This window comes from Coptis chinensis, chromosome 6, assembly GCF_015680905.1.
Source record: "Coptis chinensis isolate HL-2020 chromosome 6, ASM1568090v1, whole genome shotgun sequence".
Lineage (NCBI taxonomy): Eukaryota > Viridiplantae > Streptophyta > Magnoliopsida > Ranunculales > Ranunculaceae > Coptis > Coptis chinensis.
This window is the reverse complement of record NC_141461.1, coordinates 23,696,537-23,721,838: the sequence shown is the minus strand read 5'-3', so window position 1 is coordinate 23,721,838 and position 25,302 is coordinate 23,696,537. Positions and strand designations below refer to the sequence as shown.

At 37.4% G+C, this 25,302-nt stretch overlaps 1 long non-coding RNA gene across 1 annotated transcript; it reads left to right on the top strand.

The window, feature by feature from the left end:
• Positions 1-15,959: 15,959 nt before the first annotated feature.
• LOC147492209 (uncharacterized) lies at positions 15,960-18,248 on the top strand. Its single transcript, XR_015197332.1, has 5 exons — positions 15,960-16,287; positions 16,492-16,572; positions 17,459-17,571; positions 17,694-17,915; positions 18,004-18,248. It is a non-coding gene; the product is annotated as an uncharacterized LOC147492209 (long non-coding RNA).
• The last annotated feature ends 7,054 nt before the right edge of the window (positions 18,249-25,302 follow it).

Here is a 25,302-nt window from a genome sequence, read left to right as displayed (position 1 = left end):
CTTTAAAATCCATATGATGACAAAAAACCAACAATGACTCTTTAAGACCCTAAGAATGTTGGTGTTCCCATGTAACCCTTATTCTGATGTTGGTGTTCTTACATCAAACAAATGGTAAAACCCACAACCCAACTTATGATTCTGCAGTTAAATGTTGAAAACTCAATTAGATAGACATGTTTAATAGCATATATATATATATAATAACAGGTAAATTATACACAATTTATTCCTTGCCACTTAGAATTGATTTTGCCCCTCTATTCTGTCTTTGCTCCTTCTCTTGGCGGTTTGTTCGGTGTAACTCTAGTAGTCTGATGCTCATGCGGCGAGAAGAAGGTGGCTGTCTCCGAATTCGAACAAGACAAGGCCGACTGGTTGTGAAGTTTGGTCTACTCATGGTTACTCTGGAGGTTTCACTGTGTTGTGGTTTGGATTGGGTGTGTGAGCTTGGGACGGCAGGCTGGATAAAGCTTGGAACTTGACTCAAAGATGCGGCTGGTTAGAACTTTGGAGGTGACCGTGGGCAGGAGATGTCCTTTACAACCTCTCTGGACGGGTTTGTTTTGGATTGGGATCGAGAGTTGGCTTCTTAACTAGTGAGATTTGGTTTCTTTGGTGGACTGGGGGCTCTGTCGAGAGTTGGGGCAAATGACATTGAATGGAGGGGCTAGTTGTTTGTTTGGTGGCGCTGGGAAAGAGCTGCTGCCATAGTTGGTGTTGGATGTTTGTTGGTGGGTAGAGAAGATGGTGGTAGGTTGTCTCAATCCAGATCCATTTCTCAGGCGGGTTGTATTGGTTGGGCTCGGGTTGTTTGGATACTGCCTATTGTCCCAGGCCCGAATAGTTGGGCCGATTTATTAGCTAATATCTAGAGCGTAGACTTGAGCCTAGCTAAGGGGATTTTCACCAGCTTTTGGTTTCCTATGCTTGAACCTAGTTTGAGCTCTGCCTAACGGGGTTTCAACTTAGTTTGTACCAGCTTGGTTACTTAATTGCACCAAGATGTTGAATTTTCCACGGTTCACTTGCATATACTCGTGATTTGTTATACAGAATATTGTAAACGAGGATGCGAGTGGTACTATAAATGTAAGGATATATTATATTAATACAGGTGGGGGTCTGCCTAACCCTAGCTTAATTTTTTTTTTAAACAATTTATTCCTTACAACTATGCCTTCCATGATTGCTCTTGGACATATACAATATCGTAGTCCGTTGTTTTCTTCCTTTTTTGAACTAAACACCTTACAAATACCAGCTCCACATGCACATAACACTGCCTCGTCAGCCCATACGCAAAAATCATAATAACTATTTCCCAACTTAGTTGAAGATTTCTGATACGAAGGTCGCTGTATAACGCAAATTATATATTCAAAGAACTTGTTAGAATCCAATATTTAACTCTTGCATAACACAAATTATTGACAATAAACAAAAATGACTGACCCAATTAGGGCAATTGTAGTATAGGTGACCTGGATTGTACATTTATTTTTCATGGGTTTCAGATACGGATTTGGATATTGCCCATATATATCCACATCTATAAAAATATCCAACCGAACTGAAACACTAATAGCCTTCTTTATTATATTGTTATATATGAGGAGTAATTATATATTGTTAATTTATTGATGCTCCTCATTTATTAATTCTTTTTAGTTTAGGATAAAATATATAGAATATAAAGTCATAAATTATGCAATAATAATAAGAGGAATAATTGTATATAAAATAGTACTAGTATATAAAATAATAATAATAATAATAATTCTTTCTTATCCTCATTAATCATAATAATAGTAATAATAGTAATTTTTTAGTGACAAAGAATACAAATTTACGCATTATGATATATATGCTTTATTGTTGTACTATTACTTCTGGTACACGGAGCGCGCGCACCCCCTATTTTGCCTAAACTCAGAGCACGCCCGCCCCAAAGTTACTAGAATTCTTGTCAAGCCAGAGCGCGCCCGCGCCCTTCCACAGGCAATCTTGAGCGCGCCCGCGCCTTCACCTACGCAGTCACTTCCAAGTCTGAATTCTTTGTGGGTTCTTCCAGGGTCACTTCCAATAGTTCAAGAGTGTGTTTGTGTGCTATGAAGCCTCCTCAATTCATACCGAAGCAGTCCTTCGAAGATTTGTTCGCGAGTGACACCTATGGCGATTGGTTCCGTAACTTGACTATCCAAGCAGGATGGCAACCGCTAATGGTAAGTTCTGATGAACTATATTCTCCTGCACTTACAACTTACTTTTATGATCATTGTAAGTTCTTTTATCGACTAGATAGAGAACAAGTGTTCTCTATCACCATTGATGATGAAACAATGGACATAACCAAGTTCTTGTTGGCCTTTGCTATTGGCATTTCTATGCCTGCTGACATCCAAGACTCATGGCAATATTTGGTAGATAATATGTACACCTACAACTATGAGTTTTTGCATGAGACCTATGGGGCAGGAATTTTCTGTATAGAGGACCAAGGGTAGTATAATGTAGCCCTTGGTAGCTTGTCCCTAAACGTGGGCACTATTATGTTTTTTATCATGCTAAATATCTTAAGGGAATGGTGTTTTTCTTCTGCGAATGATGCCACATGTGACATTTTCCTTGCTCTAGCTGAGGGATGTATGCTCTATGACCTTCCGCAGACCTTAGTGTATAGTTTAGCATGAGCCCAAAGTATGAGACATAAGTACCTTCTTATACCTGTTTTGGTTTGCCGCATTATGCTATGTTTCTTTCCTGCGTTTTGTACCCGTTTCATGGATTGGGTTGGGGTTGACATTATAAGACCCACCAATTGCATTATACGCTCATTACATGCAATGACTTGTTGGGGGGTGGAAGCTATAACCTAATTGGGTTGCCCCTTACACCCCATCCGACCAAGTGGCGCTTAACAGGTTAGCAAATGTAGATAATAAATGGCATGAGGCCTGACAAATTATCATGGCGTGGCAGGATGCAAAGGAACCTCACTTCTTTATAGAAGAGGAGGACAACACTTAAATATTGGATATGAGGTAAGTTTTACTTTTTGTTCGTGTCTGCTTATGTCCCAAGCAATTTTATTTTTGTTATCTCCATAAAGGGTGGAACTCATATAGAATTGCATCTATTTTTATTTATCTATATTAGTATGTTTTAAATTTGTTTTGCATGTGCTCTAAATTTTCACACGTTTCAATGGTAATTTCTATCCTTCTTATTTCTATACTTTGAGGACAAAGCATGACTTTTGTTTGGGGGAAACACGCGTAATTTAAGGCAGTTATTAAGATATATATATATAATATGCACTTGTTTTCTAGTAAAAATTCAAAAATATAAATAAAAAATTTATGCTATACACTTAGGAATACTGATATTGTTTCTTTTTCTATAGTGATAATAGTCTAGAAGTTTCACGTTAGCTCTTAAATTAGAATAGTTTTTAGAAACTTAGGTTAATATGTAGGTAATAATCATTACATCTTTCTATAAATATATTGCATGAGCATCTATGTTTGTATTGGCAGTAAGTTTCTGAAATCTAGGCTAGTATACTTATTCTACAAATCCTGTGAGAATATAGCCTAAAAGCCTTATGAGTGAAATATCTGAGTAATGACACAAGGGAGAAGTAAATTTCTAAACAATAACAAAGTGAAAACTTGAAATATAAATATCTCAAACATCACTATGTTCACTTGTTTAAAAACCCATACTATGACGGGGTGGATACAACACATATGAAACCTAAAACCCTCCTCATAAAAGAATCAACTTAAATAAAATAAACCCCATAATTTTCCACCATCACTTTATTAAGCTATCTTCTGTCCAAACAAAACATCAAACAAACTCTAAGAATAAAAGTCTTCAATATCTTATTCTCATGTCATGCTGAAAATGTAATCTACATTATTACATCATTCCAATAAAAATCGGACCTAATAAAAGAACTAACTGACTGCTCCAGGCAAGAATCCAACTCACACGCCGCAGTTCTACTGCCTTCCACCTATGTTCCCAAGAACACATCTATGTTGCCAAAACAAAGCAAACATGGGTCAGCAAAATGGAATTTGCTGGTATGAGTAGACTAACCACATATAAATATTTCCAGACTTTACTTATCAAACTAACACTTTAAATATATCATAACTTAATCATTCGCAGCTTGGAAGACAGGTAGTTTCGTCATTTCAACCGGCATAGTTTCTTCCCAAGCAAGACTTCCATTTTATTAACTCATTATAATAACTTGTTTTAATAACTAAGTAATTGAATTAAAACTTACCGATATCCACTTCTGTATAAGGGTAGGACCGCGTCCCTGCACAAAATATTATTAAGTCCTACCCTCCTGCAAACGAAAGTTAGAAATTTTATATAACATATGTAGATATCCTATAGGCATTCAAATGTAAGCCCAAACACACTTGCATAATCAAATCAATTTCTCTTATCAATTAATCAATTACTTTTCTTATACACCTACCCTTTAGTACCTATTCCATGATTTGCACTCCACATATTTGCCAAATCACACATTTATGTGTGCCTCTCTCCCACCGAATACCACGATATCATAGCCATCTCTGGGCTTTTATACACATATTTCAAAGCCTCTTTGGGCATTTAAACTCAGGTCATTCATGGCACATTCAATGAATACCATAGGTCATTCCCGCCACATTCAAGGAATACCTATCATATCACTAACGAGCCATTCATGGAAAATTCAATGAATGCCCTGGGTTATTTCCACCAAATTCAAGGAATACCCAACCCTACATTCCCGTACACTTAAGAAATACAACTAACCAGCAAGGCAAATACCTTAGTTCCTCTCTAGGGCAGTCCAAACAATCTGGTCATTCAGGGAACATTCAATGAATACCCAGGTCATTCATGGCACATTCAATGAATACCCATTTATAACGCTAACGGGCCATTTATGGCACATTCAATAAATGCCCACCTAACATATGACATCATCAGTCATAAAACTCAATTCCAAAACTTGAGGCGTGGAGAGTTCTAAAAGGGTGCAGTAAATTTGTTTACGCATTATTGAACTTTATTGCATATATTTTTTCAGAGAACGAAGGAGTATCTTGTTTTATGTATTTTTGGTTTAGGCGTTATTAATTATATGGATGTCTAAGTGTCATAACGCTGTATATCATAAAAGACTGAAATATCACATAGTAGTTAATACACGTACACACGTATATATAGAAAGGTCTTAGCCTAAAGCCAAGCATGCTAATAGCCCTAGACCTATCCTAATAGACCAAATCATAATCTGAGTTAAAAGTCAAACTAGGTCAACTGGTCAACAGTCAACCCTTGTCAACAGTCAAAGTCAACCTGCCAAGGGTCAACAGCAGTCAACCAGCCAGGTCAACAGCAGTCAACCAATCCCAAACTCCTCTAACCCAAAAGCCCAAAGTCTAAGACTTAACCCCAAAATCAAATCTAAAAGTTTAAAACACTCAAGCCCACCCACTGATTCGGCCCAAGCCCAAGCCAAAACAAAACTCATGTAATGTTCACCTTCTTCCTCCCTCACCAGCTCGCCACTTCCACCAATTGACCACCACAACCCACCAACCTAACTACACTATACACCCCACGGTTCCACTCCTCTAAAAAAACCAAATCTGCCGATACCCTAAAACTTTAATTCCCTTACCCTTTAAAAATCGCGATTGACCCGCCATTAATGCTCCTCCGGAGCTTCAACAACCCCCAACCGACTACGAAATCAAATCACCAATCACCAACACAGTTCCATACTAGAACCACAACATAACCCACCAAAACAAACAACAAAATTAAACAGTACCGATTCGAGTTCGCGCCTCCATTAACGCATTTATAGAGCTTCAACAGCCCCACTCCTCTCCTACACTCAATCACCATTCAACAATCAACAATCAACATCAAACCAACAGTCTAACATCACAACAAAATCAAACAAAAAAAAATCATTCAAACACAACAAAAATCAGGACGATTTGATTCTTGTGGCGACGCCATTAACAACCTGTTTCAAGGCTTCGACAGTTCAATTCTCAAATTTCAGAGTTTCACAGATTTTAACAACACGACGTGACGCCGAATAATAACAAGAGAATACTCATAAATAAAACAAAAACATTGGACAGAAATAAATATCTCTGTATACACGTAAAATAACTATAGGTTTAATGAAAAAAACAAAATAACTACTCACCCGTGATTAGCTCCGACTATCAGCTAGCTATCAGAAAATCTTCATTTTCTTCTGTCAGTAAAACTCATTTTTTTTTCTCTGAAAAAACTCTGTGTTTTTTCTCCAAAAACTCTACGTGAGAATCTCCTTTTTAGTTTTAAAAACCCCACCGAAAAACAAGGATGAAAGGTTTATCTCCTAACCCTTCTGGGTTTCCTATCCTTACTAATATCTATTCTATTTTATTTTGTCTATTATCCATTATTATTATTATTATTATTATTATTATTATTATTATTATTATTATTATTATTATACTAGAAAAAATAAAAGAAAAAAGACGGGGTGTTATAATATACACACCTTAAAAGGATCTCGTCCCAGGATTCAAGGTAGAGTGTCAATGAAAAGCTCATGATGCATCTGCCTTATCTTATCTTCAAGTTCCCAAATCACGTCATTTTCCCTTTCACTCCATTGCACTTTTACCAAGTTTACAATTCTCCTCCTAAGGTGTTTCACATCCCTATCTACTATCGTGATAGGCCTCACTGTAAAAGTTACATCGTCGTTCAACTCTAGCTCTGCTGGCTGAACAACCTGGGTAGGATCTTTCACATATTTCCATAGCATAGACACGTGGAAGACATCAAGAATCATCACTAAGTTAGGCGGCAAAGCAAGACGGTACGCCAAACTACCAACGGAGGCTACTATCTCATATGGTCCAATATACCATGGACTCAACTTTCCTTTCATGCCAAACCTCATAACTCCTCTCATAGGGAAAACCTTCAACAACACAAAATCACCTACAGAAAACTCAACCCGTTTCCTCTTCAAATCTGCATAACTTTTCTGCCTACTTTGTGTTGTCTTAATCCTTTCTCTAATGACTTTAATCTGTTCAGATATCTCTCTCACTATCTCAGGCCCAAGTAATACTCGATCTCCCACGTCTGCCCAACAAGCGGTGTCGACATGGGACTTCCATACAAAGCCTCAAAGGGTGCCATACCGATGCTCGACTGGAAACTATTATTATATGCAAACTCCACCAAAGGTAAATGCTCCTCCCATCCTCCACCAAAATCCATTACACAAGCGTGTAACATATCTTCTAATATCTAATTCACCCTCTCCGTCTGTCCATCTGTCTGAGGATAATAAGCAGTACTCATCGCCAAACTAGTACCTATAGCACGCTGAAAACTCTTCCAAAACTTATAAGTGAACAAAGGATCTCGATCTGAAACAATACTCACTGGAATCCCATGTAACCTGACCACTTCCTGAATGCACAAGGAAACCAACTTATTTGTATTTCTACGCACGTCAATAGGAATGAAATGAGCAGACTTTGTTAAACGATCAACAATAACCCAAATAGATTCATTACCTCTCCGAGACTTAGGCAAGCCATCAATAAAATCCATAGAAATGTGCTCCCATTTCCACATTGGTATCTCTAATGGCTGCAATAATCCAGAAGGCCTCTTATGTTCTGCCTTAACCTGCTGACAAGTTAAACACTGAGAAATATATTCTCCGACATCTCTTTTCATTCCTTCCCACCAAAAGGTCCTCTTCAACTCTTGGTACATCTTCGTTCCTCTAGGATGAATTGTAAACCGAGAACGATGAGATTCATATCATATCTCCTTCTTTAACTCTGCATCATCTGGTACACACAATCTCCCATGAAATCTCAATCCTCCCTCAGAATCAACTGTCCAGTCCAACGGACAATCATCTAAAATATCACTGACCAGATCATCTAACCGACTCAAAAGAAACCGGTCTCTGTGCTACATGGCAATCACTCTACTGAAAATCACCGGCCTAACCTCCAAACTGCATATATACCCCTCATCTGTATCAGATGTAGTCCGGACGTCATAAGCTGCTATAGTCTCTAAACTCTTGCACCATAAGAGTGGTCAAAACACCAGGCAATCGACTAAGTGCATCAACAACTACATTGCCTTTGCCTGGGTGATACTGAATCTCGAAGTCATAACTACTTATGAACTCCATCCATCTCTATTGTCTCATATTCAACTCTTTCTGTGAATAAAGATACTTCAAACTCTTGTGATCTGTGTAAAGCTCGAACTTCTCACCATATAAATAATGCCTCCACACCTTCAAAGCAAAAACCACTGCCGCTAACTCCAGTTCATGAGTAGGATAACGTCTCTCGTGTATCTTCAACTGGCGTGAAACATATGACACCACCTTCTGGTATTGCATTAACACACAACCCAAACCAGTTCCACTAGCATCTGTAAAAACCACAAGTTTTCCTCCTCTAGTCGGGATTACTAGAATTGGAGCTGTAGTCAACCTCTGTTTCAATTCTAAGAAAGCTTTCTCACAATCATTACACTACACCATAACTGCATTTTTGTGACAGAGGCTTTTGAGGCTTTGTGACGCCAGAATGGCATCAGAAATTTTGTGACAATAATTAGGCGTCAGTATTTGTTTTTTAGCGTCACAATAAATCAAAAGGTTATTTTATTTTTTTAAGAAAATTTTGGAAAAAATTAGTGACGGCATATAGGCGTGAGATTTTAGCTAAAAAAAAGTTGAAATCAGCGCACATGTTCTGCACAAGCGTCAAACATGAAAGACATTGGGTTTCTTCTCGATCTCAACTCTCTGAAAGAGTGAAACCCGTTGCCCTAAATATGCTCTTCCTCCCCATTTCTTCATATTCCACTTCCTTCCCCTAATTTCGACGACGGTGAATTGAAGGCGGCAGCTTTGTTTATCCCAACATCTCCATCTTAAACAAAGGTACTCTCTTTTCAATCTTTTAAGGTTACAGTCAATGAAGATAAGTTTTGTTTGTCTTGATTTTTGTTTTGGGGTTTCTAACGTGATTTCGTTTTCTAGGGCTTATAATATTGTTCCTATGGAGTTTCTCCACCCAATTTGCATCAGATTCAGAAACGAGAACCATCTGTGTGAGAACCCCACTCTCTTCTCTACTCTCTTGATCAAAACAAATCATCTAACCACATTCTCTCCTCTCCTTCTCATATCTTCAAACCCCATTTTTATCGCTCTTGACCATTTACAGGAATATTTGGTAGTTGGGATCGGAAAATGTCTTTGAAAATTGATACAATTCAAGTTGGAAAAAGGAAGTATTTTCTCTGCAGAGGAAGCAATAAAGTGTCCTATTAACAAGCTGATTGATGGTGTCGAATTTGTTGGAAAACACGATGGAGAAATGACGGCCTTATCCATTGGCACATGGATGACCACTAGTTTAGTTTCTGCGTTGACAGATGACACGGTTGGTATCTTCACATTTGTTCTGCGCTAGGCACTTTTATTTTGGTTATTCTAAAATGTTCTAGATACTTCTCTAGTTGATTAAGAGGCGTGAATTAAATTCTTATTGTTGTACATTTGGCTTTGTGTCTGTTCTATAGTTGTAATGTTTTCTTTTTGCCTTTTGCTTTGTTTTATTTAGCTTGCTTATCTGCTTTGGGTGTTAATTAGTTGGGTGTATTGTGTGTGTGTGGTGAGGAGTTTGGTGCGGAGTTCGGTTTTAGTATTAACTTTTTGGTTTTGTATTTTTTTTTTCCTGATTCTAGGTGTTGATGTAATCTCTAAATTATCTCAATATATTTAGATTGATGGATCAAAAATAAAAGTTACATTTGTGGCTTGGAATCATGAAATGACGTGGACAGTGAGGAGGATGATCACATCCGATTTAGGTCAAGGATGACGTGGAAGGGGCCTGATCAAGGGAGGATGGCAGCTGATGTTAGTTGTATTTTTTTTGTAAATGGGGGAGTTCTTAGTTGTAGGTTTGGGATTTCTCTTTGTAGGGTAGATTTCCCATTTCTTTCTCCTTGCTTCCTTGTCTTGGGATTTTTCCTTGTCTATTTTCAAGTAAGGCCCAACAGCTGGAACTTGAGAACCAACGACTAGGTACTGAAGCCGTACTAGTCCTAGTTAGCTTGGTACATGTCTGAGTCTCCGCGAATAGCCGCTAACTAGTAGTTAGTGCTTCTCCAGATGCTGCTATATTTGCCGGTTTTCATAAGTATGTCTGAGACTCCTAGTATAGGTTTGACACCCTACCGGCTGGTGCCTTTAGGTAAGGATAGCTGAAAAAGAAACCCGTTTCATATAGATCGAGACTTGTAGCTTGATTATTTACTCATTCCATACTGGTAAGAATTGCAGAAAATCATTCTATAACACTTCTTCTTCTTCAGGATATCCGACGATCAAGACAATTCCCATCAAACTCTTTCATTTAATAGAAGTGAATTCGTCTCGCTGCTCGGGTGGGTGTTCTTTGCATTTGGTGCCCGCTTCTTTGCCAGCCAGCGTAGTGCATTCATCATTTGGGTGCTTTCTTTGAATTGTTCGCTTGCCGGTGCCTGCTGCTGCCATGGACCTTAGGTTATATAAGAGAAGGTAGGATCCAAGTTAAATACTTGAACTTGTTCCAAAAGGTAAGACAACAAGGAACCGAGCCAAAGATAAGAATCACTACTAAAAAAAGCATATTTTATATCAGTTACAAGAATACCTCTATATTGGTTCTTAATAAAACCGATATAATATTCTCTACCAAGATTTCTCATATCGGTTTATATTTTTTCATATCGGTTGCTATTTTGTCATGTCGTTTACATAATAACTGATATGTTATATCCAACCTTTTATATCACAAAGTTCCAACCCATTTAAGTAGTTAAGTATGTATAATATCACTTAAATTTTTTGCAATATAAGAATATTTCGTTTAGATATAAGAATTTGTGTGTTATTTCATTGCCTTACCGAAAAAGAAAGAAAAGAAACTTTTTGGTAGGCACAAACCAATTCTAGGGTTTGGGAAACTCATCCGCGATGGTTGTCTTAATTAGATCAACCTAGGTGCTCTCGAGCTTCTCTTCTCCACTAGATCGAACATCTGATCTCCATGTGGTTTTGCTGACTAGGTATCTAGTTCACCGGAATTTTAGATCTGTTTGTTTTGATTCAATTCGAGTAGATGGTGCCATGGGGTTTTGCTTTGTTTGAAGGTAATGTCTAATTTCTGAAATTGTTAGTTATATATGTTACTATGACTAGGAGTTTTTCGCTTTTTATCCTTTTGTTTGCTTCTGAGATTCATTTGATGTATTATGCTGTATCAAGCTAATATTTTGGTTTGATTGTTAGAATCCTGAAAGTGTTACTCCTGCTGCAAACTCAGGGCTTTCACCTCTCCCTCCTGAACGTGGTGCAACAGTCGATATTCCTCTTGATTCTTCAAAGGTGAGATAAAATTCAGGACAACAAATTACCTTATTAGGATGCCCTATTTAAGCTTTAACCTGAACTCATCATACGATACTTTGTTTTGAATTAGGATATCAAAAAGAAGGAGAAGGAACTCCAATTCAAAGAGGCTGAATTGAAGAAAAAGGAGTGGGTATCTTCTGCTTTTGCTTTAGATGTGTATAAGCATGTGCATGTCGACATTGGATATCTGTGTGCTACATTAGACTAGGTGTCACACCCCGAATTTCGACAGAATTCGGAAAAAACATTATTTGTTCCCGACTCTTCGATTTCCGAGGTGTGACGCACTCTCCACTTCCAAAAACCCATAAACAGTTTAAAATATGCGGATAATTAAAAACCAATAAAAATTTCAATTATACAAAAGTCTCTTCATTACAAAAATTTCCAATTAAGATTAGGTTACAAATCTCTTTTCAATAACTCTTTAATTAAAATATACAAATGAGAATACAAAAACATTGTCTAGACTGAAAAGTTATATCACCTCAAGGGAAAACAAAACTTATCCTGAGATGCAATGCTAACGCAAACTACAAGCAGCAACCAATCTTCTTCATCACTAAACCTGTCAAGACTTATCAACTATGTTCATTTAATGAACACACTCGATAAGCAAACATGCAAATCGGGTCAGCATTATAAACAATGCTGGTGTGAGTAGCCCTAAAAACAACATATACTTATACAAATATAAACACAATCCACAAGGCAGTTAGTTCCTCCACCGAGGCGCCTTAACTTTCAACGACACATACAACATCCTTAAGAATAATAATTTAGGCAGGTAGTTCCTCTACTGAGGCGCCTTAACTTCCCACTAACCACACAACAAACTATACGCATCATAAATAAGGCATGTAGTTCCTCCATCGAGGCGCCTTAGGTTTTAACTAAACAAATAACCAACTAAACATATTACCATAATTAGATTATTTCAGGCTTTCTTTGCGTGTCCCTAAAATTCACGTCGTATCTATGTCTTACCTAGTTTCCCTGGCTACCACAATCGCTACCCAACACCGAACATGTACATCCACATGCCTCCCTTACATAATGAGTCACTCCGTGCGTAACCACCCTGAGCGGGATGCCGCACACCAGGTAAATCCTCACACGGAAGCCAAATCTATGTAAGCACTACCACTATTCGGCATAAAATATTGCGCATCATCGTTCTATTTTGCGAACGGAATAATCAAGTCACTATTCGGCTACGCCAGGAGGGCCATTCAGCTTTTTCTTGAAGCGCCGGAAGGGCGCCGAAGGCCATTGATTAATCAAACGCCCGGAAGGGCCAATCACATGAGTTGTGGTAGTCGGGTTCTAGGATTTTTCGTTCGTAATTTATTGGGTGTCATACATTAATGACTCATAAACATATTCCACTATATCACGTGCAGGTCAATTACCTTATTGCACTAAGCCATAATATATAGAAAATATCTCAGTTATATCTCATAACCGCTTTCATTCTTTCACGTGCCAATATATTATTGCACTACACCACACTCCCGTGGGCAAATATTCACCAATACTATATTAGCATCTCACATATAAAATAATGGAGTGTATATACATTTCTCCAAGATATTGCATTAATATAAATATCCCAGCATATTATATCATGTCACAATGCTTCAACGTATCACATACATTTTTTATTAGCATTATTAGGAATATAATATCTCCTAACATCTCAATATCGTCACGTGTCAAAAATACACAACATCACTGTCAAATCTTTCTTAGATAATGACCACCAAATTATACAAGCTTCCACAGCATTTTATTACTATATGTGTCCATATAATATACAACATAAAACGTAGCACAATTAAACAGTCCACAGTCCACAATCAAAGCCCAATATGTATATGCTTTACACACTACTCACGTCAAATCTAAATTTGGTAATGACCAACCAAGTTATACCATATCGACAATATTTTATTACTATATATATCCATATAAACAAACATATGAAAAACTGGAAAAATCAACATTCACAGTCAACAGTCAAAGTCAATGGTCAACAGTCAAAGTCAACGGTCAACGGTCAAGGTCAAACTCAACATGTCATGGTCAAAGTCAAAGTCAACATGCCATGGTCAAAGGTCAAAGTCAACTGTCAAAGTCAACGGTCACCAGTCAAAGGTCAACACCTCATGGTCAAGGTCAAACTCAACATGTCATGGTCAAAGTCAAACTCAACATATCATGGTCAAAGTCAAACTGTCGTTTCCGGATCCGACAGGTTCAGGGTCATAGCCATGGTTCATGGCTAAGGTCAAAGTGCATGGCTCATGGGCTCATGACCAAGGTGATGGTTCGGACCCAACTGGCCAAGCCCAAACCTTAGAACCCAAAAGTCTAAAACCAATTTATTAATTTTACCCGACCCAATTGGGATCAATGTTAAGTCCTATGGACTGGCCCAAACAATATCAAAAACGGGCCCAAAACTTTAGACTGAACTGGCCCAAAACTAATTGGAGAAGGCCCAAACAAAACTTAATTAAACTGGTCCAAAAATTAAAACAAAACGGGGCCAATCAAAACTAATTGGAGAAAGGCCTTAAACAAAACCAACTAACATCGGACCCTCGGGCCCAAAACTAATAGAGTTTTGGCCTAACCCAAAACTTAATATTAGATTTCGCCCACATAAAATAATCTAAACCGCCCAAACAAACGGCTAAGGCCCAAGCCCAAATCGCTTGTTATTCTTTTTCATCTTCTTCACCCATCACCACCACCAAAACCGGCCGCCACCACTCCTCCACACAACCACCCCTTTTTCAACCCATCGGTTTTACTCATAGCAAAACCCCTATAACATTAACAAAGCCAAAAATCCCAACTCTTAAATCCACCATCTTCTCCAAATCTAGATCTAAAATTAGACCTCCATTAAAGCTTGTTTTCAAGCTTCAATCGACAAACCCACACAAACCCAACATTCAACCCAACTACCACCATCAACAAAGCGGTTCATCACAACCAAAAACATAACGGTTCAACCAAAATTATTGGAGGATGGGCGTGTGCGCCATTAATGGTTTCTCGAGCTTCTAACAGCCCAAGAAACCAACGATCGGCCATCACCAATCCATCGATTCTCAACCAACATCGAGACAAATTTCCCATTTAAAGGTATCGACCCTTCCTCCACGGCTACCTCCCGCCGCTCAAGTCCGGCCACCAACCACCAATTCGGTTTCACCAAGGCGACTCAAATGCGCATTGATTCCTAAATCAATTTGTAAGAGAAAACCTTAAATCTTGAGCTCACACCCCATTACAGAGTTAGTGTTCAGTAAAGTAAAGCGGTTGGATGATTAAAGTCTCGATAAGCGATAGCGCAGATTTCAGCAGTTCAATGATTTTAACCAGTTTTAATACCGACAGTTTTACCAATATATAAAAACAGAAACCTATACACCGATATACGAAAACTGTAAATCCGGTGATATAGCAAAATAGCTACTCACCTGTATGAACAGCTCGGCGAATCCTCCTAGCCCGATTCGTCGCGCTCCACCCTCCAGAAATCCAGCTTTCATCTCTGCCTCCATTTTTAATATTCTATTCTCCAGGAACCCTATTTTCTAGAAAAATGTGTTTATATACTTGGGTCCGAAACCCAAGCCCAACACAAACTCGGGCCCAAAAATCAGGCCCACATATCCCGAGTCCAATCCGACAAATTTTGAAAATAAATAAATAATTAATTAATAAATATAAAAATACGTATTTAAAAATACAGGTGTTACACTAGGTAGTTACATTAGACTAGGTGGATATCTCTACCAATTTCTCTCTCGATTCTTGTTATATAGCTTGCCTCACAGCTGTTAGAGGTCTCGTCCTTTCTCTAAATCACCTAGGGAATTTCAAGTCTCTTTGTCAAAGCTATACATAGACTAACGAAGTTGTTGCTGTTTATCCCTCCTTCTGAATTGCATGCAACAAGGCTTTCATTTGCTTCATCATATTTAAGTGGTCTCCTCTCCTTGGTGATTGATTGTATGTCTTTTGAAAATCCTATATGTTTTCAAGGATAAGCTATGGAGAAAAACTATAACAAATCCATAAAGTATTTATTCCAAAAATGACACCCAAAAGACGTAGGACTTGTGTATTGTCAAGTCTTTGATCCTCCATGGGATGATCAGACGCTTTTAATTAATTTATTTCTTTCTATATGTACTTTTGTGGTGGTGTTGAGGCAAAGATAAAATAATTGTTTCTTGGAACTTTTAACGACTTATGAGCTACTTTACCCCTGTAAGGTACTTGTTTATGAAAGATCTACCAGATCATTTCTCAGAGTTTCTTGAATATGCAGCTACCTGAACATGATATTACCTTTGGAAGCAAAGCATGGCCTGAGCTTTTCATTGACCGTAACGGAAAATATTAGGATGTACCAGAGTCGATCTCATTGGATATGTCATCTTTCATTTCTAATTCTGGATTGAGATACCGGTTTGGTGTGAACAAAAATAGCGGCCATCCGCAGGCTGTTAATGCCATAAATGGTTACCCGCCTTTAGCTTTAATGCCTGGAATATGTGCAAAAGCTGTCTTCTCTTATGAGAAGAGCAGTGGCATTTAGAGAAAGGAAGAGAAACAAAAAGATATCATTATTGCGACAGAGAAGGGTAAATTTTTGTGGCCTTCTTATGATGTACGTCTCAAAGAACCTCATGCTGCAATATCGAGAATCCTTGGTAATTTTTTTTCCTTATGCTCGTATAGTTCCTCCTATTCCTTATTGTGAAATGTTGCTGCCTTTCTTATTCATTACTTTGACTTTAAAATTTTCTAAACAATGTTTTCTTTGTAGAAGACTGAAAACTGAAATTTGGTGAACTTTACGTGCATGTGATGCATACCTTGTTGATTATTCATTTACCATTTCCTTGAGCATGCAGGTTGTCTGTCACCTTGGTCCATGCAACTACGAAGTAACAAACAATCGCTTGGTTGGGCATGTGGAGTCTTGAAGCACTCCTGTACAACTTTTTTTGTCTATATAAGTTCTACATTCTCACTATTTGCCTTTATTAATGACACTGCACAATTCGTAGGAACAATGTGCAAGTTTAGTGGCACAAGTATGTTCTTTTAATTAGAATTGAAGGACTTATTAATTGGCTAAGCATACGATTAATTTATATAGAGTTTGTAAGATATAGGATAGGGGTATGTCTAAAAACTTATTTGATTATGACTGTTGAACAAATTATGTGTTTCTCTAGGCCTATTATATTCTTGACCCCTTTAATCTGTTTTGCTCTCTTTTGAGAGTGTGTGCTCCATTTTGCGTAAACTCCAAATGTAGAACCCCGTATATTTGGATTAGGAAGTAAACATCTTATGGGCTTTGAGGGGCCTTAAGTTGGTTTTAGTTTAAAGACCCCCATTAGCATAGAATGTTGAGTGATGGACAGCCCAACTAATTGGGATTAACTTGATCTTTCGAACCCAATCCGGAGTACAAAACGGATAAGGTAAGAAACCCCTAGACCCATCTCATTATCTATCTTCTTCTTCTAGAAGATAGACCCATTTCAGTTCATTTAGGGTGAAAACCATGTGATAACCCGTCGATTATTAAGACAGGACCCATTATTAGGACGGGGACGAGTTTTGGAGCTTTTGGATGCTATAATATACCTTTTCTTCTTTGTAAATCTCAGGCAAATCTCCTCTACTCGTTAGTCCCATTCTTCCTTGTCTTGTATATTTGTAGTAGTAATTATTTCGTTCATTTTTATGCGCTCTTGAGATACTTTGTTGAATTAGATTTCCTTGGTTTAAGTAACATTTTTATTGGTTGAATTATTAACTATCTTAGGTTGTTGTATACTGAATTATGAATTCATCATACTATCTTAGGTCCTATTTCTAGCTATGGCAAGATCTACTAGAAAGCAGCCAAGAGCAGTTTGGAGAAAGGTTCTGACTATGCCAAGAAAGAGATGGAGCGTACTCAGCCCATTCTTGAAAAGGTGACATTCCAAATCTTTGTGTTTTTTAAAACTTTCAAGAAACATTCAACCTCCTGAACAACCCCTAGACTTTAACCTTCTTTTCTTTTTATTGGTGCTATCAATCAACTCTGCCAACATAGATGAGTTCACTCTCAACACTATGCAGTCAAGCTTATGTGGCGTAACAATACCAAAAGCTTGGGAATTATATGTACAACATTGTTATCTGTCTTTTTTCTTGAGTCGACGCATTATGGTATACGCATACAATAATGAGGAGGAGGTGGCAGATTATGTCATAGCAATGGCTCTTTTAGTTTGTATCTAAGTTATTATGAATAGCCTACAAGGAACTCTTTCAGGTTAGATACAAGTCCTAGAGTTTAGTGCTTAACCATCTTTTCTTTTTCCAAAAAAGCTTTGAATTAACGGGGCTTGTGTAATGTGCAGGTATTGCTAGAGGAACTGGCTGGCAGCATTTAGGTGCCTATGTCAACCTCCGAGCATTTTTTCTATTGTTGTGCACAAGAATATCAGCCACAATTCCTTGACCGAGCCAATTAGCGCTCTATGTTCACTAGTTTGCAGAATACAAAACAAATGTATGATGAATTTTTTTCTATTACTTTTTGCTCATAGATGAACTTGAATACTTAATATGTGATCTTGAGTTGTAGTCGAGTGATTACATTATATTGGTAGATTTTTTTATATATTTTTTGTGTTAATCATTTTGTGATACATGCTTTGTCAAATTTTGGCGTTTGGGGTTTTTGTGGTTGTATTTATGCAGGTGATTTAAGGGGGAGAAAAAAGGAAAACAGGATGGCAATCAAAAACGAAAGTTTTTTTTTTCAATTAAATGATATTTTGTGACGCCTGTCAGGCGTCACTAATTGCAAAGGGCTGTCATAAATAACTGATGCTAACAAGCCGTCACAAATATTTGTGACGCCAGAATGCCGTCACAAAAAAAAAAGTGACGCCACAGTGCCGTCACAAAAAAAGTGACACAAATTGAGACGCCAAAATGGCGTCACAAAAAATAATTGTGACGCCAAATAGCCGTCACTAATTTGTTGTTTTGGTGTAGTGTTAGTCCACACAAACTTCACATCTTTCCTAGTTAATTTCATGAGCGGAGCTGCAATAAGTGAGAACTTCTCAATAAATCTCCGATAATATCCAGCTAACCCCAGGAAACTCCTAATCTATGTAACAATGGTTGGTTGTTTTCATTCTTTCACTGCAGCAATCTTCTCAGGGTCCACAGCAATCCCCTCCCTAGATACCACATGTCCCAAGAAACGAATTTCTTCTTCCCAAAAATGACACTTGCTAAACTTAGCATACAACCACGTTCTCTAAACGCGTCAGATCACTATCTTCAAATGCATCTTATGTTCTTCTGTGTTTTGTGAATACATTAAAATGTCATCAATGAAAACAATCACAAATTTATCCAAATAGGGCTTGAAAATACGATTCATCAGGTCCATAAAGAATGCAGGTGCATTCGTCAACCCAAAAGGCATCACAGAAAACTCATACAACCCATACCGAGTTCTAAATGTAGTCAAAGGAATACTCTTATCTTCAACTCCCATCTGATAATAACCAGTCCTTAAATCAAACTTTGAAAATACCTTAGCCCCTTTCAACTGGTCCAACAAATCATCAATCCTAGGAAGCGGATACTTATTTTTTATAGTCACCTGGTTCAAATCCCTGAAGTCAATACATACATCCTCAAAGTACCATCCTTCTTTGAAACAAAAATAGCAGGCGCACCCCATGGTGAGTTGCTCGATCGAATGAACATGGTCATACACACCTTAAAAGATTCAAACCCATATACTCAAAAGATATGGTTAGGCCAAAAACAAAATCACTAAAACTTAAACTCTTACCCCTTCCTGAGTAATTCCTCGACTTGCACTTTCATTTCGTCCAATAGCTTAGGCGCCAACTGGTAAGCCGACTTTGAAACTAGTGCAGTCCCTGGTAACAAGTCTATACGAAACTCCACCTTCCTCTTGGGTGGCAACCCTGGAATCTCCTGAAAAACATCTTCGAAGTCTCTCCCTACTTCCACATCGCTGATATCCCTCGTAGGTATCTCTATAGAGCACAAGAAACTAGACATCACCGAGTCCTCCTTACTAACACAGGTGTGAATCAACCTCGGCATGCCAGGTGTATTCACTATAACTTCCCTCCTCGCACAATCCAAGGTAACATAATAACGCGTCAACCAGTCCATACCAAGTATGAAATGGAAACCCTCAAACCCCAAAACGGTTAACTCTACCGCAAATACACGATCTAAGAAATACAACTTAAAACCTTTGCACTCGTCATATAAGGTAACATAACCTCCTAGTGGTGTCTCAACACACAAAGGTTTAGATAAGGGTGTAGTTTTAAAACGTTCTTTCTCAACATACTGACGAGATATAAAGGAATGTGAAGCACCCGAATCAAACAAAACTCTGAATATAAACTGAGATAAACTAAAGGTATTGATAAACGATAAAAACTGAATAGTTTTACTAATGAATAAAGCGACGAAACTCTAAACGTTAGTAAAACTAAAACTGAACTCGATGCTCGATTACTTATCAAAGATTTCTACTCTCGATACTATTGAAATAGAGTTGGAATAGAAGATTCGTTCCACTCCTAGTTCTTTAGCATTCGTTATTTTCTAGTTTTACTAATCCTACTAAAGTCAATAAGAGTTTTACGAATTATACTACGATGCAATTTATACTAACAAGATAATGGGATTCAACTACGAAATGCTACGGGTTGAATCTATGATAAGAAATTAGGGGGGATTGATTCCACCTTAACTCGACTTAATTTAATAACGACGAATCGTCGTAATCCGAATTGAACTGCTTTCCCAGAATAATTGGTTCTTCCTAATTCCTAGTTGTTCATGGTAATCTCGACCAACTAACATCTAGCTTGTGAACGATCAAACCCATTCTCATGGTGAACTAATCGTTTCTAGAATGGAATTGAAATTACGACTACTCTACGCTAATACAAATCAAGCTTCATCAAGGCTTCTTCAACCCCCTCTAATGGAGGTTTAGCCTAGAATCATCATGCTATCATTTCCATATGAAATTAAACAAGTTATGATAAAAAGATTGAAACTTTGCTTATTTAAACTCAAATGGAAACTACTCATGCAAGAATTTATTCAAACTAATAATGACAATTAAATGAATCTAGGAATTGAAGCTAATAATTAATAGAAATTGAAACTAGATTATCAAGAACTAATTATTTTATTGATCTAACAAATAAATAACAATCATTCAATACTGAAATTAAAACAAGAATAACAACTAATTAATTAATTGAAAACTAGATGTAGGACTAAGCTTTAATGGCTACTTGCCACCTAATCTCATTAATTGCTTAAGATCTAAGTCTTGTGTGTGGAAATGGAGGAGACTAGATCCACATTTTCATGCATGGGCTGAGGAGCCATGTTTTGGGCCGGAAAATCGAGCCCAAAGCTTAATTTTTTCAGTCCACAAAACCTGTTTCAGCTGGCTTTGACTTTAGTAGACTTTTTGTCTACTTATGCTCCTTTGATTGGGTCAAGGCTTAGACCATTGGAAAGCTCTTTCCGAGCCGGTCGTTTTGACATAAGGTAGGCCCAATTCCGAGGCTTGGGTTCAAAGATATAGTCTTTAGAAGTTCTGCTGACTTGTGCACTGTTTCTGCCCGCGTTGACTTTTCAGCTTTTGACCGGGCTTTACAAAGGCTTTGTCTCCTTGAATCTTTGCATTTAATCACAGAACTTCTTAGCCACTAACCCTTGCTCTTTTATCTCGCCAAAGTGGCACATTTCTGCACATAATTGACTTCAGTGCCTGAAATACATAAAATCACGTAATCAGCATTAACTCTTATTTATTACTCGCATAATTGGCCTAAAAGTATGATTGTTAGAGGGTTAAAACTACAGTTTTGGGCTCTTATCAAACCACCCCCAAACAGGATTTTGCTTGTCCTCAAGCAAATATGAGAAATTAGAATAAGTGACCAAAAATAGAGTTCTAACTACTCGTTTTATTTGAGTCGCGATTGCATTGACCATATGCAACAAGGCCTTAAACCACTAGGAATTCCCTAGTGGACGAGTTATAGCCTCGTGAGAGTTTTCCAGTGAAGGTACTCACAAACTTCATCTATACTACAACGACTAAGAAATAAAACTATTGTTTCCTTATTTATGCTCCAAATTATCTATACATCTTACTAGCAATGAATACAGAATAATCAAGTCGAAACCTAAGCTAATATATGCATAATAATAAATCATCTACAAATAAACATATATACAATGAGTAATACTATGAATTGCCTAGCAAGTCCGTTTCTGAAAACTTGGAATAGCATCCTTAAGTAGGTCCTCACATAAATGTCAAGACAAAAACCACTCTGATTTTTCCGCTCAAGTTTCGCTACTCCAATGTGCAGTGGGCACACTTTACTTTACAACTCAATGACACACAAGGAAGCCGGAGTCGATCAAACACATCTGCCACTTACTATCATACTAACATATTTCTAATTGAGCTAGAGGTCTTTATTAGGTATTGCGGGGATTAGGAGATGGTTTAAGAAGGAAGGAAATGGATATTCAAAAAGGACAAGTCTTAGATAATAGAATCTTCATATTATGTAACTAGAGAAAACCTTATTCTTTATTTTTGCTTCTACACTTTGTTTCCATCCTTAGCCATATTTTTCTTTTTCTTTGGCTTTTGACTCCCTTGATTCTTTTTGGAGTTCTAACTCTTTATTTTCTTTTATTTATTTATTTATTATTATTATTATTATTATTATTATTTATTTGGATGGAAACTTTCTTTTCTTATTTGAAGTGACTAACAATTTCTTGATTTCAAAGGTCTTTCTCTTTTCTATTTTTCATCTCTATTCTCAGACTCATTCAAAGAATGGATAGGCTGATTTTTATTTTTATTTTGTTTTGTAACAGGTTAAAGGATTTGCGGTTTATGAAAGGCTAAAGAAAGGCTCAGAGGGGCGACTAGCGGAAAATAATTTCATATGGTTTGAATTTCTAGCTATATCGATCCAAAAAGGGCCTAAATTCTCGCTTAGGATATGGTATAGTGATCAAACAAGTGGACGTGTGATTTCTCTATCCGGATTTTACTTCTCCCTTGTGTCATTTCTCAAATGTTTCGCTCATATAAGGCTTTAGGCTATATTCTCACAGGATTTGTAGAATAAGTACTCTAGCCTAGGTTTCAGAAACTTACTGCCAACAATCATAGATACTCATGTAATATATTTATAGATAGATGCAAAGATTATTACCTACATATTAACCTAAGTTTCTAAAGACTATTCCAATGCAAAAGCTATGTGAGACTTCTAGATTATTAAGAGCATAGAGAAAGAAAACAATACCAATATTCCTAAGTGTATAGCATAACTTTTATTTGTATTTTTAAATTTTTTTTGAAATTTTTGAAATCTTAACTAGAAAATAAGTGCATATTATACATATCTATATCCTAACAGACACCTTAATAACACGTGTTTCTATGCCCCCAAACAAGAAGCATGCTTTGTCCTCAAAGTATTGTAAATAAAGAGGGTAGGAAAATACCATTGAAACGCGTGAAATTCTGGAACATCTGCAAAACAAGATTATAACATACTAATATAGAAAAGAAAACTGACGCAACTCTATAGGAGTTCCACCCGTTATGGGGTTAATGAGAAATAAATTGTTTGGGACATAAGCAGACACTAATTGAAACTAAAAACTTACCGGCACTCCCGCTTACTCTTCCTCCTCATTATCTAGAAAGAAATGAGGTTCCTTCGCGTCCTGCCATGCCATGATAATTTGTCAGGCTTCACGCCATTTATCATCTATGCGTGCTAACCTATTAAGCGCCACTTGGTCGGATGGGGTGTAAGGTGCAACCTGATGAGGTTGTACCCTCCACCCTTGCCAAGTCATTGCACGGAAAGATCGAATAATACAATTGGTGGGTCTCACGATGTCGACCCCAACCCAATCCGTGAAACGGGTACAAAAAACAGGGAAGAAACATAGCATAATACGGCAAACTAAAACAGGCATAAGGAAGTACTTATGCCTCATGCTATGGGCTTGTGCTAAACTAGAAAGTAAGGTTCGGGGAAGGTCATAGAACATACGTCCCATGGCTGAAGCAAGGAAACGCTGCAAGTGGCTTCCTTCACAGAAGAAAAACGTCATTCCTCTAATATGTTTAGCATGATCCAAAACATAACAGTGCCCACGTTCATGGACAGAAAACTAATAAAAATTTCACCTTAAACAAAAGTCCTCTTCATTACAAAAATTCACAAATAAGATTAGGTTACAAATCTCTTTTCAATAACTCTTTATTTACAATTTCAAATGAAAATACAAATAACATTATCTCAACTGAAAATCTATATCACCTCAAGGGAAAACAAAACCTATCTTGAAATGCAACGCTAATGCAAACCACAAGATGCAACCAACCTTCTTCAACACTAAACCTATCAAGACTTATCAACTATGTTCATTTAATGAACACACACCCGATAAGCAAACATGCAAATCGGGTCAACATTATAAACAATGCTGGTGTGAGTAGCCCTAAAATACATCATATAATTATACATATATATAAACAATCCATAAGACAGTTAGTTCCTCCACAGAGGTGCCTTAACTTCCAACAACTAATACGACATCCTTAAGTACAATAAGTAAGGCAGGTAGTTCCTCCACTGAGGTGCCTTAACTTCCTACTAACCACACAACAAACCATATGCATAATAAAAAGGCATTTAGTTCCTCCACGAGGCGCCTTAGGTTCTAACTAAACTAATAACCAGCCAAGCATATTCTATACTTACCTCATTTCATGCTCAATTACAGAGTGGGTCGTCTCTGCAAAAGTAATTAGTTTGACCCACCCTTCTACAAAACTATAGACAATCATAACTTTAAAGATATATCATTAACCAACACATTACCATAATTATATTGTTTAAGACTTTCTTTGCATGTCCCTAAAATCACGTCGTATCTATGTCTTACCTAGTTTCCCTGGCTACCACAATCGCTTCCCAACGCCGAACATGTACATCCACATGCCTCCCCTTACATAATGAACCACTCCGTGCGTAACTACCCTGAGCGGGATGCCGCACACCAGGTAACCCTCACACGAAAGCCATTATGTAAGTACTGCCACTATTCGGCATAAAATATCGTGCACCTCGTTCAAATTTTGCGAACGGAATAATCAAGCCACTATTCGGCTACGCCAGAAGGGCCAATTATATCACATACGCCCTTCACATGGGCCAATCACATGAGTTGTGGTAGCTAGGTTCCAGGATTTTTGTTACGTAATTTATTCATGTGTCATACACTTATATCTCATAATAATTCTTATTATATCCCATGCCAGTATACTTAATTGTACTGAAACTCAACGTTTCTCGTTATAATACAATCCACATTATTACGTGCCAATACTATTCATTGCACGATATCCAAATATCTCTATATCAAATCTCGAAACTTATTATTTCACGTGCCAATCATATATTGCACTACACCATATAGAATATCTCAAGCCTTCATACATACTACAATTCATTTCAGTAGCAACTCATAATAGAAATCAATCATGTAACGTATTCATTCCATATATT